Below are 12,500 nucleotides of genomic sequence, written 5' to 3' on the forward strand. Positions count from 1 at the left end.
AGCATACATATTCCGTCTCGTGGCAGCCACCGGAGATATGTCAGAGCCCGTACGCCCCCCGCACTCACCCTTAAAGGCCGGGACAGCCCTTGGGGTTCCTGCCGGGGGGCGGGCAGCATACATATGTCCGTTCCGTGGGAGCCACCGGAGATATGTCAGAGCCCGTACGCCCCCCGCACTCACCCTTAAAGGCCCGCAAGCCCTTGGGGTTCCTGCCGGGGGCGGGCAGCATACATATGTCCGTTCCGTGGGAGCCACCGGAGATATGTCAGAGCCCGTACGCCCCCCGCACTCACCCTTAAAGGCCCGCAAGCCCTTGGGGTTCCTGCCGGGGGCGGGCAGCATACATATGTCCGTTCCGTGTGAGCCACCGGAGATATGTCAGAGCCCGTACGCCCCCCGCACTCACCCTTAAAGGCCCGCAAGCCCTTGGGGTTCCTGCCGGGGGCGGGCAGCATACATATGTCCGTTCCGTGGGAGCCACCGGAGATATGTCAGAGCCCGTACGCCCCCCGCACTCACCCTTAAAGGCCCGCAAGCCCTTGGGGTTCCTGCCGGGGGCGGGCAGCATACATATGTCCGTTCCGTGGGAACCACCGGGGAGATGTCAGAGCCCGTGAAACCCCGAAAGACAGACCCTTAAAGGCCCGCAAGCCCTTGGGGTGAACGTCTGGGGCGGGCAGCATACATACACCCCGGTCGGGAACCACAGGGAGGTGAGGTCAGAGCCCGTGAAACCCCGAAAGACAGACCCTTAAAGGCCCGCAAGCCCTTGGGGTGAACGTCTGGGGCGGGCAGCATACACACTCTCCACGGCGGGCCGCGAAGACTTAGCGGGCGCAGCCGCCGGAGCGGGCCGCCGACGAGGCCTGAAACGCGGGGTGCGGCCGGGACCGTTCCCCCCCTTGCATTTCGCTGGATGATCAGACAGTCGCAAAGAACCGTCTGAAAATCCCGGGCCAAGTCCAGAAAGTGTCCGTAAAAGAGCTAGCGGGGCCCAGCCACTTTCCTCCAGCAAGTGCCCTTAGCTCAGTTTTGACCTCTCTCATTGCACTAAGTGTCTTCAAAAACCCAGTTCCTGTATTTCCCCCGGCACCGTAGAGAAATGCTGACAGCCTGGAACACTGTGGCGGCTGCACACGGCACTCCCATGCCCGCCGCGAGCAGCCTAGCCCCGCCTCAGACCCGCGAGAACCGCCCATCGGCACACGGCCCGCTGTGCGCCCGAGCCGTTTGGTGTAAAAACTGTCCAAAAGTGGTTTCGACCACTTAGGAACATCGTAGAGACTCGAAATAAAAAGGATTTTGTTGGAAAAGCGATTCTGAGGAAGGCTGTGTTAAAATTAATTTCGGGAAATGTCGTTTACCCCCCCCCAAATGGCTCCGAAGTACCCCCCCCCCACCCCCCCCCTAAAAAACCGTGTTCCGGGGGTTTTTCGAGAAAACAAACACACGGGGTATATAGAGGGGACTGAGACGAATCGAATGACGTGCTTTGCAAAGAAATCGGGGGCTCACAGCCCCCCCAGGAGAGGTTCAAAAGTCGGAGGACTGGTCACCTAACTCCCATTGAAGTCAATGGGGGAAAAATGAAAACTGTCAAAAAGGCTTAAAATGGTTCAAAAACCCACTGGGGCAGTAGATAATCATCCTATTTGAATTTTAAAAGTCTTAGTTTGGCGAAAAAATACCTTTTAATAATTGTTTTAGGGGTCAGAAAAATCAGCTCCGGCTGCCTGGTCACCTAGGGGAGATAGAAAATTTTTCTAAGTTTTTCACTCGGCCGCCTGGTCCCCTAACTCGAAAATTTTAAAGTGCTCCCATCGGTCCCGGGATAGGGTGGCTGATAGCTGGGAGCCCCCTGAGCACTGCCCCGGTGTTAGTTTTCGGAGAAATGCCCCCGTTGATTTGTTATGATTTTTTTTCCGCCGGCCGCCTGGTCGCCCTAATGCAAAGTCAATGGGAGTGAGGAGATAGAAAATTTTTCAAAGTTTTTCACTCGGCCGCCTGGTCCCCTAACTCGAAAATTTTAAAGTGCTCCCATCGGTCCCGGGATAGGGTGGCTGATAGCTGGGAGCCCCCTGAGCACTGCCCCGGTGTTAGTTTTCGGAGAAATGCCCCCGTTGATTTGTTATGATTTTTTTTCCGCCGGCCGCCTGGTCGCCCTAATGCAAAGTCAATGGGAGTGAGGAGATAGAAAATTTTTCAAAGTTTTTCACTCGGCCGCCTGGTCCCCTAACTCGAAAATTTTAAAGTGCTCCCATCGGTCCCGGGATAGGGTGGCTGATAGCTGGGAGCCCCCTGAGCACTGCCCCGGTGTTAGTTTTCGGAGAAATGCCTCCGTTGATTTGTTATGATTTTTTTTCCGCCGGCCGCCTGGTCGCCCTAATGTAAAGTCAATGGGAGTGAGGAGATAGAACATTTTTCAAAGTTTTTCACCCGGCCCCAAACGGCTCCAAAACACACTGGGGCTGTGGCTGGGACTCTCACCAGGACTGCCCCCTACTTTATTTCTGGATTAAAAAGCATTCTATATTAATTTTTCGATTTTTGGGACCCGGGACGCCTGGTCACCTAACTCCCCTTCTATCCCTATGGGGGGGGGGCGGGGACATCGAAAACGCTCCCATCGCCGCCGAGGCACGCTGCGGGGACTCTCCCTACCATCGCCCCATGCTTCCTTTGAAGAATATATGACGTTTTTCAATTTTCACCGACATTTGAAAATCAAAACTTCAGAACATTTCATAGTTATTCTCAATGGGTTGTCTAGGGGCACACATCTCTAAACTGGGGGAAATGCTCAAAATGATTAAAAAGAAAAACAATGCCCCCAGACCCGGGGGGCTGATAGCTGGGAGCCCCCTGAGCACAGCCCCGGTGTTAGTTTCTGGAGAAATGCCCCCGTTGATTTGTTATGATTTTTTTTCCGCCGGCCGCCTGGTCGCCCTAATGCAAAGTCAATGGGAGTGAGGAGATAGAATATTTTTCAAAGTTTTTCACTCGGCCGTCTGGTCCCCTGACTCGAAAATTTTAAAGTGCTCCCATCGGTCCCAGGGTAGGGTGGCTGATAGCTGGGAGCCCCCTGAGCACAGCCCCGGTGTTAGTTTCTGGAGAAATGCCCCCGTTGATTTGTTATGATTTTTTTTCCGCCGGCCGCCTGGTCGCCCTAATGTAAAGTCAATGGGAGTGAGGAGATAGAATATTTTTCAAAGTTTTTCACTCGGCCGTCTGGTCCCCTGACTCGAAAATTTTAAAGTGCTCCCATCGGTCCCAGGGTAGGGTGGCTGATAGCTGGGAGCCCCCTGAGCACAGCCCCGGTGTTAGTTTCTGGAGAAATGCCCCCGTTGATTTGTTATGATTTTTTTTCCGCCGGCCGCCTGGTCGCCCTAATGTAAAGTCAATGGGAGTGAGGAGATAGAATATTTTTCAAAGTTTTTCACTCGGCCGTCTGGTCCCCTGACTCGAAAATTTTAAAGTGCTCCCATCGGTCCCAGGGTAGGGTGGCTGATAGCTGGGAGCCCCCTGAGCACAGCCCCGGTGTTAGTTTCTGGAGAAATGCCCCCGTTGATTTGTTATGATTTTTTTTCCGCCGGCCGCCTGGTCGCCCTAATGCAAAGTCAATGGGAGTGAGGAGATAGAATATTTTTCAAAGTTTTTCACTCGGCCGTCTGGTCCCCTGACTCGAAAATTTTAAAGTGCTCCCATCGGTCCCAGGGTAGGGTGGCTGATAGCTGGGAGCCCCCTGAGCACAGCCCCGGTGTTAGTTTCTGGAGAAATGCCCCCGTTGATTTGTTATGATTTTTTTTCCGCCGGCCGCCTGGTCGCCCTAATGCAAAGTCAATGGGAGTGAGGAGATAGAATATTTTTCAAAGTTTTTCACTCGGCCGTCTGGTCCCCTGACTCGAAAATTTTAAAGTGCTCCCATCGGTCCCAGGGTAGGGTGGCTGATAGCTGGGAGCCCCCTGAGCACTGCCCCGGTGTTAGTTTTCGGAGAAATGCCTCCGTTGATTTGTTATGATTTTTTTTCCGCCGGCCGCCTGGTCGCCCTAATGCAAAGTCAATGGGAGTGAGGAGATAGAAAATTTTTCAAAGTTTTTCACTCGGCCGCCTGGTCCCCTAACTCGAAAATTTTAAAGTGCTCCCATCGGTCCCGGGATAGGGTGGCTGATAGCTGGGAGCCTCCTGAGCACTGCCCCGGTGTTAGTTTCTGGAGAACTGCCCCCGTTGATTTGTTATGATCCGTAGTTGCCGGCCGGCCGCCCGGCATTGCTCTATCGGATGGAGCGTGGGCTGGCTATGGGAGATTTAGCGATTTTCGGAACCGGCCCCGATGGCCCCCCAAACCGGGTGGCCACGAGGTGGGACCCCCCTGAGCACTGCCCCGGTGTTAGTTTTCGGAGAAATGCCCCCGTTGATTTCTTATGATCCGTAGTTGCCGGCCGGCCGCCCGGCATTGCTCTATCGGATGGAGCGTGGGCTGGCTATGGGAGATTTAGCGATTTTCGGAACCGGCCCCGATCGCCCCCCAAACCGGGTGGCCACGAGGTGGGACCCCCCTGAGCACTGCCCCGGTGTTAGTTTTCGGAGAAATGCCCCCGTTGATTTCTTATGATCCGTAGTTGCCGGCCGGCCGCCCGGCATTGCTCTATCGGATGGAGCGTGGGCTGGCTATGGGAGATTTAGCGATTTTCGGAACCGGCCCCGATCGCCCCCCAAACCGGGTGGCCACGAGGTGGGACCCCCCTGAGCACTGCCCCGGTGTTAGTTTTCGGAGAAATGCCCCCGTTGATTTGTTATGATCCGTAGTTGCCGGCCGGCCGCCCGGCATTGCTCTATCGGATGGAGCGTGGGCTGGCTATGGGAGATTTAGCGATTTTCGGAACCGGCCCCGATCGCCCCCCAAACCGGGTGGCCACGAGGTGGGACCCCCCTGAGCACTGCCCCGGTGTTAGTTTTCGGAGAAATGCCCCCGTTGATTTGTTACGATTATTTTTCGCCCAGGCGATGTGCCTTTTCATTTTGTTTTGCACTTTCCTTCATTCCTTGGTGCATGCTACCATCTAACGGACACATTTCGGTACTGCAGTTTGAAAGTAATTTCCCCGTCTAGGGATCTCTCAATGCCCTGGGCTGCGAAAGGAGGGCAAGGACACCCTATGTTCTCATGAGTGCAAAGCCCCCCCGGCTTCAAGGCATTCCAAAAGGAAAACCGGAGACACTGCTGTACACACACACACACACACACACACACACACACACACACACACACACACACACAGAGAGAGAGAGAGAGAGAGAGAGAGAGAGAGAGATAGAGAGAGAGTAGTCACACAGTGGAATAAACTCCCCAGCGATGTGGTAGAAGCTGAAAGTTGGGGAACATTGTGATGGTCTATATTTCTTGGCAGATAATAAAAGATGCTCTTATCATGCCTCCGTTGATGTGTTATGATCCATAGGTTGCCGGCCGCCCGGCATTGCTCTGATCGGATGGACCGTGGGCTGCCTATGGCAGAGTATGGGCGATTCTTCAGCCGGCCCCGATGGCCCCCCAAACCGGGTGGCCACGAGGTGGGACCCCCCTGAGCACTGCCCCGGTGTTAGTTTTCGGAGAAATGCCCCCGTTGATTTCTTATGATCCGTAGTTGCCGGCCGGCCGCCCGGCATTGCTCTATCGGATGGAGCGTGGGCTGGCTATGGGAGATTTAGCGATTTTCGGAACCGGCCCCGATCGCCCCCCAAACCGGGTGGCCACGAGGTGGGACCCCCCTGAGCACTGCCCCGGTGTTAGTTTTCGGAGAAATGCCCCCGTTGATTTCTTATGATCCGTAGTTGCCGGCCGGCCGCCCGGCATTGCTCTATCGGATGGAGCGTGGGCTGGCTATGGGAGATTTAGCGATTTTCGGAACCGGCCCCGATCGCCCCCCAAACCGGGTGGCCACGAGGTGGGACCCCCCTGAGCACTGCCCCGGTGTTAGTTTTCGGAGAAATGCCCCCGTTGATTTGTTATGATCCGTAGTTGCCGGCCGGCCGCCCGGCATTGCTCTATCGGATGGAGCGTGGGCTGGCTATGGGAGATTTAGCGATTTTCGGAACCGGCCCCGATCGCCCCCCAAACCGGGTGGCCACGAGGTGGGACCCCCCTGAGCACTGCCCCGGTGTTAGTTTTCGGAGAAATGCCCCCGTTGATTTGTTACGATTATTTTTCGCCCAGGCGATGTGCCTTTTCATTTTGTTTTGCACTTTCCTTCATTCCTTGGTGCATGCTACCATCTAACGGACACATTTCGGTACTGCAGTTTGAAAGTAATTTCCCCGTCTAGGGATCTCTCAATGCCCTGGGCTGCGAAAGGAGGGCAAGGACACCCTATGTTCTCATGAGTGCAAAGCCCCCCCGGCTTCAAGGCATTCCAAAAGGAAAACCGGAGACACTGCTGTACACACACACACACACACACACACACACACACACACACACACACACACACACACAGAGAGAGAGAGAGAGAGAGAGAGAGAGAGAGAGATAGAGAGAGAGTAGTCACACAGTGGAATAAACTCCCCAGCGATGTGGTAGAAGCTGAAAGTTGGGGAACATTGTGATGGTCTATATTTCTTGGCAGATAATAAAAGATGCTCTTATCATGCCTCCGTTGATGTGTTATGATCCATAGGTTGCCGGCCGCCCGGCATTGCTCTGATCGGATGGACCGTGGGCTGCCTATGGCAGAGTATGGGCGATTCTTCAGCCGGCCCCGATGGCCCCCCAAACCGGGTGGCCACGAGGTGGGACCCCCCTGAGCACTGCCCCGGTGTTAGTTTTCCGAGAAATGCCCCCGTTGATTTGTTATGATCCGTAGTTGCCGGCCGGCCGCCCGGCAGTGCTCTATCGGATGGAGCGTGGGCTGGCTATGGGAGATTTAGCGATTTTCGGAACCGGCCCCGATCGCCCCCCAAACCGGGTGGCCACGAGGTGGGACCCCCCTGAGCACTGCCCCGGTGTTAGTTTTCCGAGAAATGCCCCCGTTGATTTGTTATGATCCGTAGTTGCCGGCCGGCCGCCCGGCAGTGCTCTATCGGATGGAGCGTGGGCTGGCTATGGGAGATTTAGCGATTTTCGGAACCGGCCCCGATCGCCCCCCAAACCGGGTGGCCACGAGGTGGGACCCCCCTGAGCACTGCCCCGGTGTTAGTTTTCCGAGAAATGCCCCCGTTGATTTGTTATGATTATTTTTCGCCCAGGCGATGTGCCTTTTCATTTTGTTTTGCACTTTCCTTCATTCCTTGGTGCATGCTACCATCTAACGGACACATTTCGGTACTGCAGTTTGAAAGTAATTTCCCCGTCTAGGGATCTCTCAATGCCCTGGGCTGCGAAAGGAGGGCAAGGACACCCTATGTTCTCATGAGTGCAAAGCCCCCCCGGCTTCAAGGCATTCCAAAAGGAAAACCGGAGACACTGCTGTACACACACACACACACACACACACACACACACACACACACACACACACACACACAGAGAGAGAGAGAGAGAGAGAGAGAGATAGAGAGAGAGTAGTCACACAGTGGAATAAACTCCCCAGCGATGTGGTAGAAGCTGAAAGTTGGGGAACATTGTGATGGTCTATATTTCTTGGCAGATAATAAAAGATGCTCTTATCATGCCTCCGTTGATGTGTTATGATCCATAGGTTGCCGGCCGCCCGGCATTGCTCTGATCGGATGGACCGTGGGCTGCCTATGGCAGAGTATGGGCGATTCTTCAGCCGGCCCCGATGGCCCCCCAAACCGGGTGGCCACGAGGTGGGACCCCCCTGAGCACTGCCGCGGTGTTAGTTTTCCGAGAAATGCCCCCGTTGATTTGTTATGATCCGTAGTTGCCGGCCGGCCGCCCGGCATTGCTCTATCGGATGGAGCGTGGGCTGGCTATGGGAGATTTAGCGATTTTCGGAACCGGCCCCGATGGCCCCCCAAACCGGGTGGCCACGAGGTGGGACCCCCCTGAGCACTGCCCCGGTGTTAGTTTTCGGAGAAATGCCCCCGTTGATTTGTTATGATCCGTAGTTGCCGGCCGGCCGCCCGGCATTGCTCTATCGGATGGAGCGTGGGCTGGCTATGGGAGATTTAGCGATTTTCGGAACCGGCCCCGATGGCCCCCCAAACCGGGTGGCCACGAGGTGGGACCCCCCTGAGCACTGCCCCGGTGTTAGTTTTCGGAGAAATGCCCCCGTTGATTTGTTATGATCCGTAGTTGCCGGCCGGCCGCCCGGCATTGCTCTATCGGATGGAGCGTGGGCTGGCTATGGGAGATTTAGCGATTTTCGGAACCGGCCCCGATCGCCCCCCAAACCGGGTGGCCACGAGGTGGGACCCCCCTGAGCACTGCCCCGGTGTTAGTTTTCCGAGAAATGCCCCCGTTGATTTGTTACGATTATTTTTCGCCCAGGCGATGTGCCTTTTCATTTTGTTTTGCACTTTCCTTCATTCCTTGGTGCATGCTGCCATCTAACGGACACATTTCGGTACTGCAGTTTGAAAGTAATTTCCCCGTCTAGGGATCTCTCTCTCGTCTAGGGACACTGCTGTACACACACACACACACACACACACACACACACACACACACACACACACACACACACACACACACACAGTGAGAGAGAGGGAGAGATAGAGAGAGAGAGAGGTGGAGAGGGAGAGAGAGGTGGAGATAGAGAGATGGAGATAGAGAGAGATGGAGATAGAGAGAGATGGAGATAGAGAGAGAGATGGTGATAGAGAGAGAGTCGTCACACTCTGGAACAAACTCCCCAGAAGCTGAAAGTTGGGGAACATTATGATGATCTTTATTTCTTGGCAGATAATAAATGATGATCTTACAGAGGGCGACTTACAACACCAGTGCAAACATACAGCGAAGGACAAGGCATCAATCGCGACAGAATCCCTTGAGTTAAAGCAGCAGATTCAGAATAACACACGTCAAAACAGACTGGAGACTAAAACGAGCACGAAAGGTGTCGAATATGTGGCCTCCTCTCGCTTGTAAACTCTCTCGTGTTCCTGTCGATGGGGTCGGCGGCTCGGGGCAGCGGCCTAGCAGCAGCAGGCAGGCCACCCGGCTGCCTGGGGCTGACCTCCGGGGCAGGCAGGCAGGCAGACCTCCAGGGCAGGCAGGCAGGCAGGCAGGCAGACCTCCAGGGCTAACAGGCTGACCTCCAGGGCTGGCAGGCTGACCTCCAGGGCTGGAAGGCAGGATGGCAGACCTCCAGGGCAGGCAGGCAGGCAGGCAGGCAGGCAGGCAGACCTCCAGGGCTGGCAGGGAGACCTCCAGGGCTGGCAGGCAGGCAGGCAGGGCTGTGTGGCTGGGGAGGGCAGGCTGGCAGGCAGGTAGGCCGTGCTGCTGCCAGGGCTGGAAGGCTGACCTCCAGGGCAGGCAGGCAGGCAGACCTCCAGGGCAGGCAGGCAGGTAGGCCGTGCTGCTGCCAGGGCTGGCAGGCTGACCTCCAGGGCAGGCAGGCAGGCAGGCAGACCTCCAGGGCTGGCAGGCTGACCTCCAGGGCAGGCAGGCAGGCAGGCAGGCAGACCTCCAGGGCTAACAGGCTGACCTCCAGGGCTGGCAGGCTGACCTCCAGGGCTGGAAGGCAGGATGGCAGACCTCCAGGGCAGGCAGGCAGGCAGGCAGGCAGGCAGGCAGACCTCCAGGGCTGGCAGGGAGACCTCCAGGGCTGGCAGGCAGGCAGGCAGGGCTGTGTGGCTGGGGAGGGCAGGCTGGCAGGCAGGTAGGCCGTGCTGCTGCCAGGGCTGGAAGGCTGACCTCCAGGGCAGGCAGGCAGGCAGACCTCCAGGGCAGGCAGGCAGGTAGGCCGTGCTGCTGCCAGGGCTGGCAGGCTGACCTCCAGGGCTGGCAGGCTGACCTCCAGGGCAGGCAGTGCTGCTGCCAGGGCAGGCAGGCAGACCTCCAGGGCTGGATAGCAGACCTCCAGGGCAGGCAGTGCTGCTTCCAGGGCTGGATAGCAGACCTCCAGGGCTAACAGGCTGACCTCCAGGGCTAACAGGCAGGCAGGCAGACCTCCAGGGCAGGCAGGCAGACCTCCAGGGCTAACAGGCTGACCTCCAGGGCAGGCAGGCAGACCTCCAGGGCAGGCAGTGCTGCTACCAGGGCAGGCAGTGCTGCTACCAGGGCTGGAAGGCAGACCTCCAGGGCTAACAGGCAGGCAGGCAGACCTCCAGGGCTGGAAGGCAGACCTCCAGGGCTGGCAGGCTGACCTCCAGGGCTAACAGGCAGACCTCCAGGGCTAACAGGCTGACCTCCAGGGCTAACAGGCAGGCAGGCAGACCTCCAGGGCTGGATAGCAGACCTCCAGGGCTAACAGGCAGACCTCCAGGGCTGGATAGCAGACCTCCAGGGCTGGCAGGCAGACCTCCAGGGCTGGATAGCAGACCTCCAGGGCTAACAGGCAGACCTCCAGGGCTGGAAGGCAGACCTCCAGGGCTGGCAGGCTGACCTCCAGGGCAGGCAGTGCTGCTGCCAGGGCAGGCAGGCAGACCTCCAGGGCTGGATAGCAGACCTCCAGGGCAGGCAGTGCTGCTTCCAGGGCTGGATAGCAGACCTCCAGGGCTAACAGGCTGACCTCCAGGGCTAACAGGCAGGCAGGCAGACCTCCAGGGCAGGCAGGCAGACCTCCAGGGCTAACAGGCTGACCTCCAGGGCAGGCAGTGCTGCTACCAGGGCAGGCAGGCTGTCCTCCAGGGCTGGATAGCAGACCTCCAGGGCAGGCAGTGCTGCTACCAGGGCAGGCAGGCTGTCCTCCAGGGCTGGATAGCAGACCTCCAGGGCAGGCAGTGCTGCTACCAGGGCAGGCAGGCTGTCCTCCAGGGCTGGATAGCAGACCTCCAGGGCAGGCAGTGCTGCTACCAGGGCTGGATAGCAGACCTCCAGGGCTGGATGGCAGGCAGGCAGACCTCCAGGGATGGATAGCAGACCTCCAGGGCTGGAAGGCAGGCAGGCAGACCTCCAGGGCAGGCAGTGCTGCTACCAGGGCTGGATAGCAGACCTCCAGGGCTGGATGGCAGGCAGGCAGACCTCCAGGGATGGATAGCAGACCTCCAGGGCTGGAAGGCAGGCAGGCAGACCTCCAGGGCAGGCAGTGCTGCTACCAGGGCTGGATAGCAGACCTCCAGGGCTAACAGGCAGACCTCCAGGGCTGGAAGGCAGACCTCCAGGGCTGGCAGGCTGACCTCCAGGGCAGGCAGTGCTGCTGCCAGGGCAGGCAGGCAGACCTCCAGGGCTGGATAGCAGACCTCCAGGGCAGGCAGTGCTGCTTCCAGGGCTGGATAGCAGACCTCCAGGGCTAACAGGCTGACCTCCAGGGCTAACAGGCAGGCAGGCAGACCTCCAGGGCAGGCAGGCAGACCTCCAGGGCTAACAGGCTGACCTCCAGGGCAGGCAGTGCTGCTACCAGGGCAGGCAGGCTGTCCTCCAGGGCTGGATAGCAGACCTCCAGGGCAGGCAGTGCTGCTACCAGGGCAGGCAGGCTGTCCTCCAGGGCTGGATAGCAGACCTCCAGGGCAGGCAGTGCTGCTACCAGGGCAGGCAGGCTGTCCTCCAGGGCTGGATAGCAGACCTCCAGGGCAGGCAGTGCTGCTACCAGGGCTGGATAGCAGACCTCCAGGGCTGGATGGCAGGCAGGCAGACCTCCAGGGATGGATAGCAGACCTCCAGGGCTGGAAGGCAGGCAGGCAGACCTCCAGGGCAGGCAGTGCTGCTACCAGGGCTGGATAGCAGACCTCCAGGGCTAACAGGCAGACCTCCAGGGCTGGAAGGCAGGCAGTGCTGCTACCAGGGCAGGCAGGCTGTCCTCCAGGGCTGGAAGGCAGACCTCCAGGGCTGGCAGGCTGACCTCCAGGGCAGGCAGGCCGGGCCCCCGGTGCTGCATCTCGGCCGCTGCCTGGGGCGGACCGGCCCGGGTGCCCTTGCGCTTTTTCGACACCAGGGGGCAGTTGGGTGCCATTCCGTCCCTCGTGTGGCGAAATGGCGGTACTGCACCTCCGCCTTTTTGCTGGAGAAAGTCCGCAGTCGGGACAATGCGCCACACGGTCCGTCGGCAGGAGGCCCGGGCCCGGGCACAACTCCCCGGTGGGGACGGACGCCGGGCTGGAGCTTCCCTTCAGCACACACACTCACTCACTCACTGACCGACCGACTGACTGCAGGAAAGGCTCCCGGCTCCCAGCGCTCAGTCAGCAGGCCTACTCCTCCCCGGTGGGGACGGACGCCGGGCTGGAGCTTCCCTTCAGCACACACACTCACTCACTCACTGACCGACCGACTGACTGCAGGAAAGGCTCCCGGCTCCCAGCGCTCAGTCAGCAGGCCTACTCCTCCCCGGTGGGGACGGACGCCGGGCTGGAGCTTCCCTTCAGCACACACACTCACTCACTCACTGACCGACCGACTGACTGCAGGAAAGGCTCCCGGCTCCCAGCGCTCA

Source organism: Amia ocellicauda, unplaced genomic scaffold (assembly GCF_036373705.1).
Source record: "Amia ocellicauda isolate fAmiCal2 unplaced genomic scaffold, fAmiCal2.hap1 HAP1_SCAFFOLD_239, whole genome shotgun sequence".
In the NCBI taxonomy this organism is placed as follows: domain Eukaryota; kingdom Metazoa; phylum Chordata; class Actinopteri; order Amiiformes; family Amiidae; genus Amia; species Amia ocellicauda.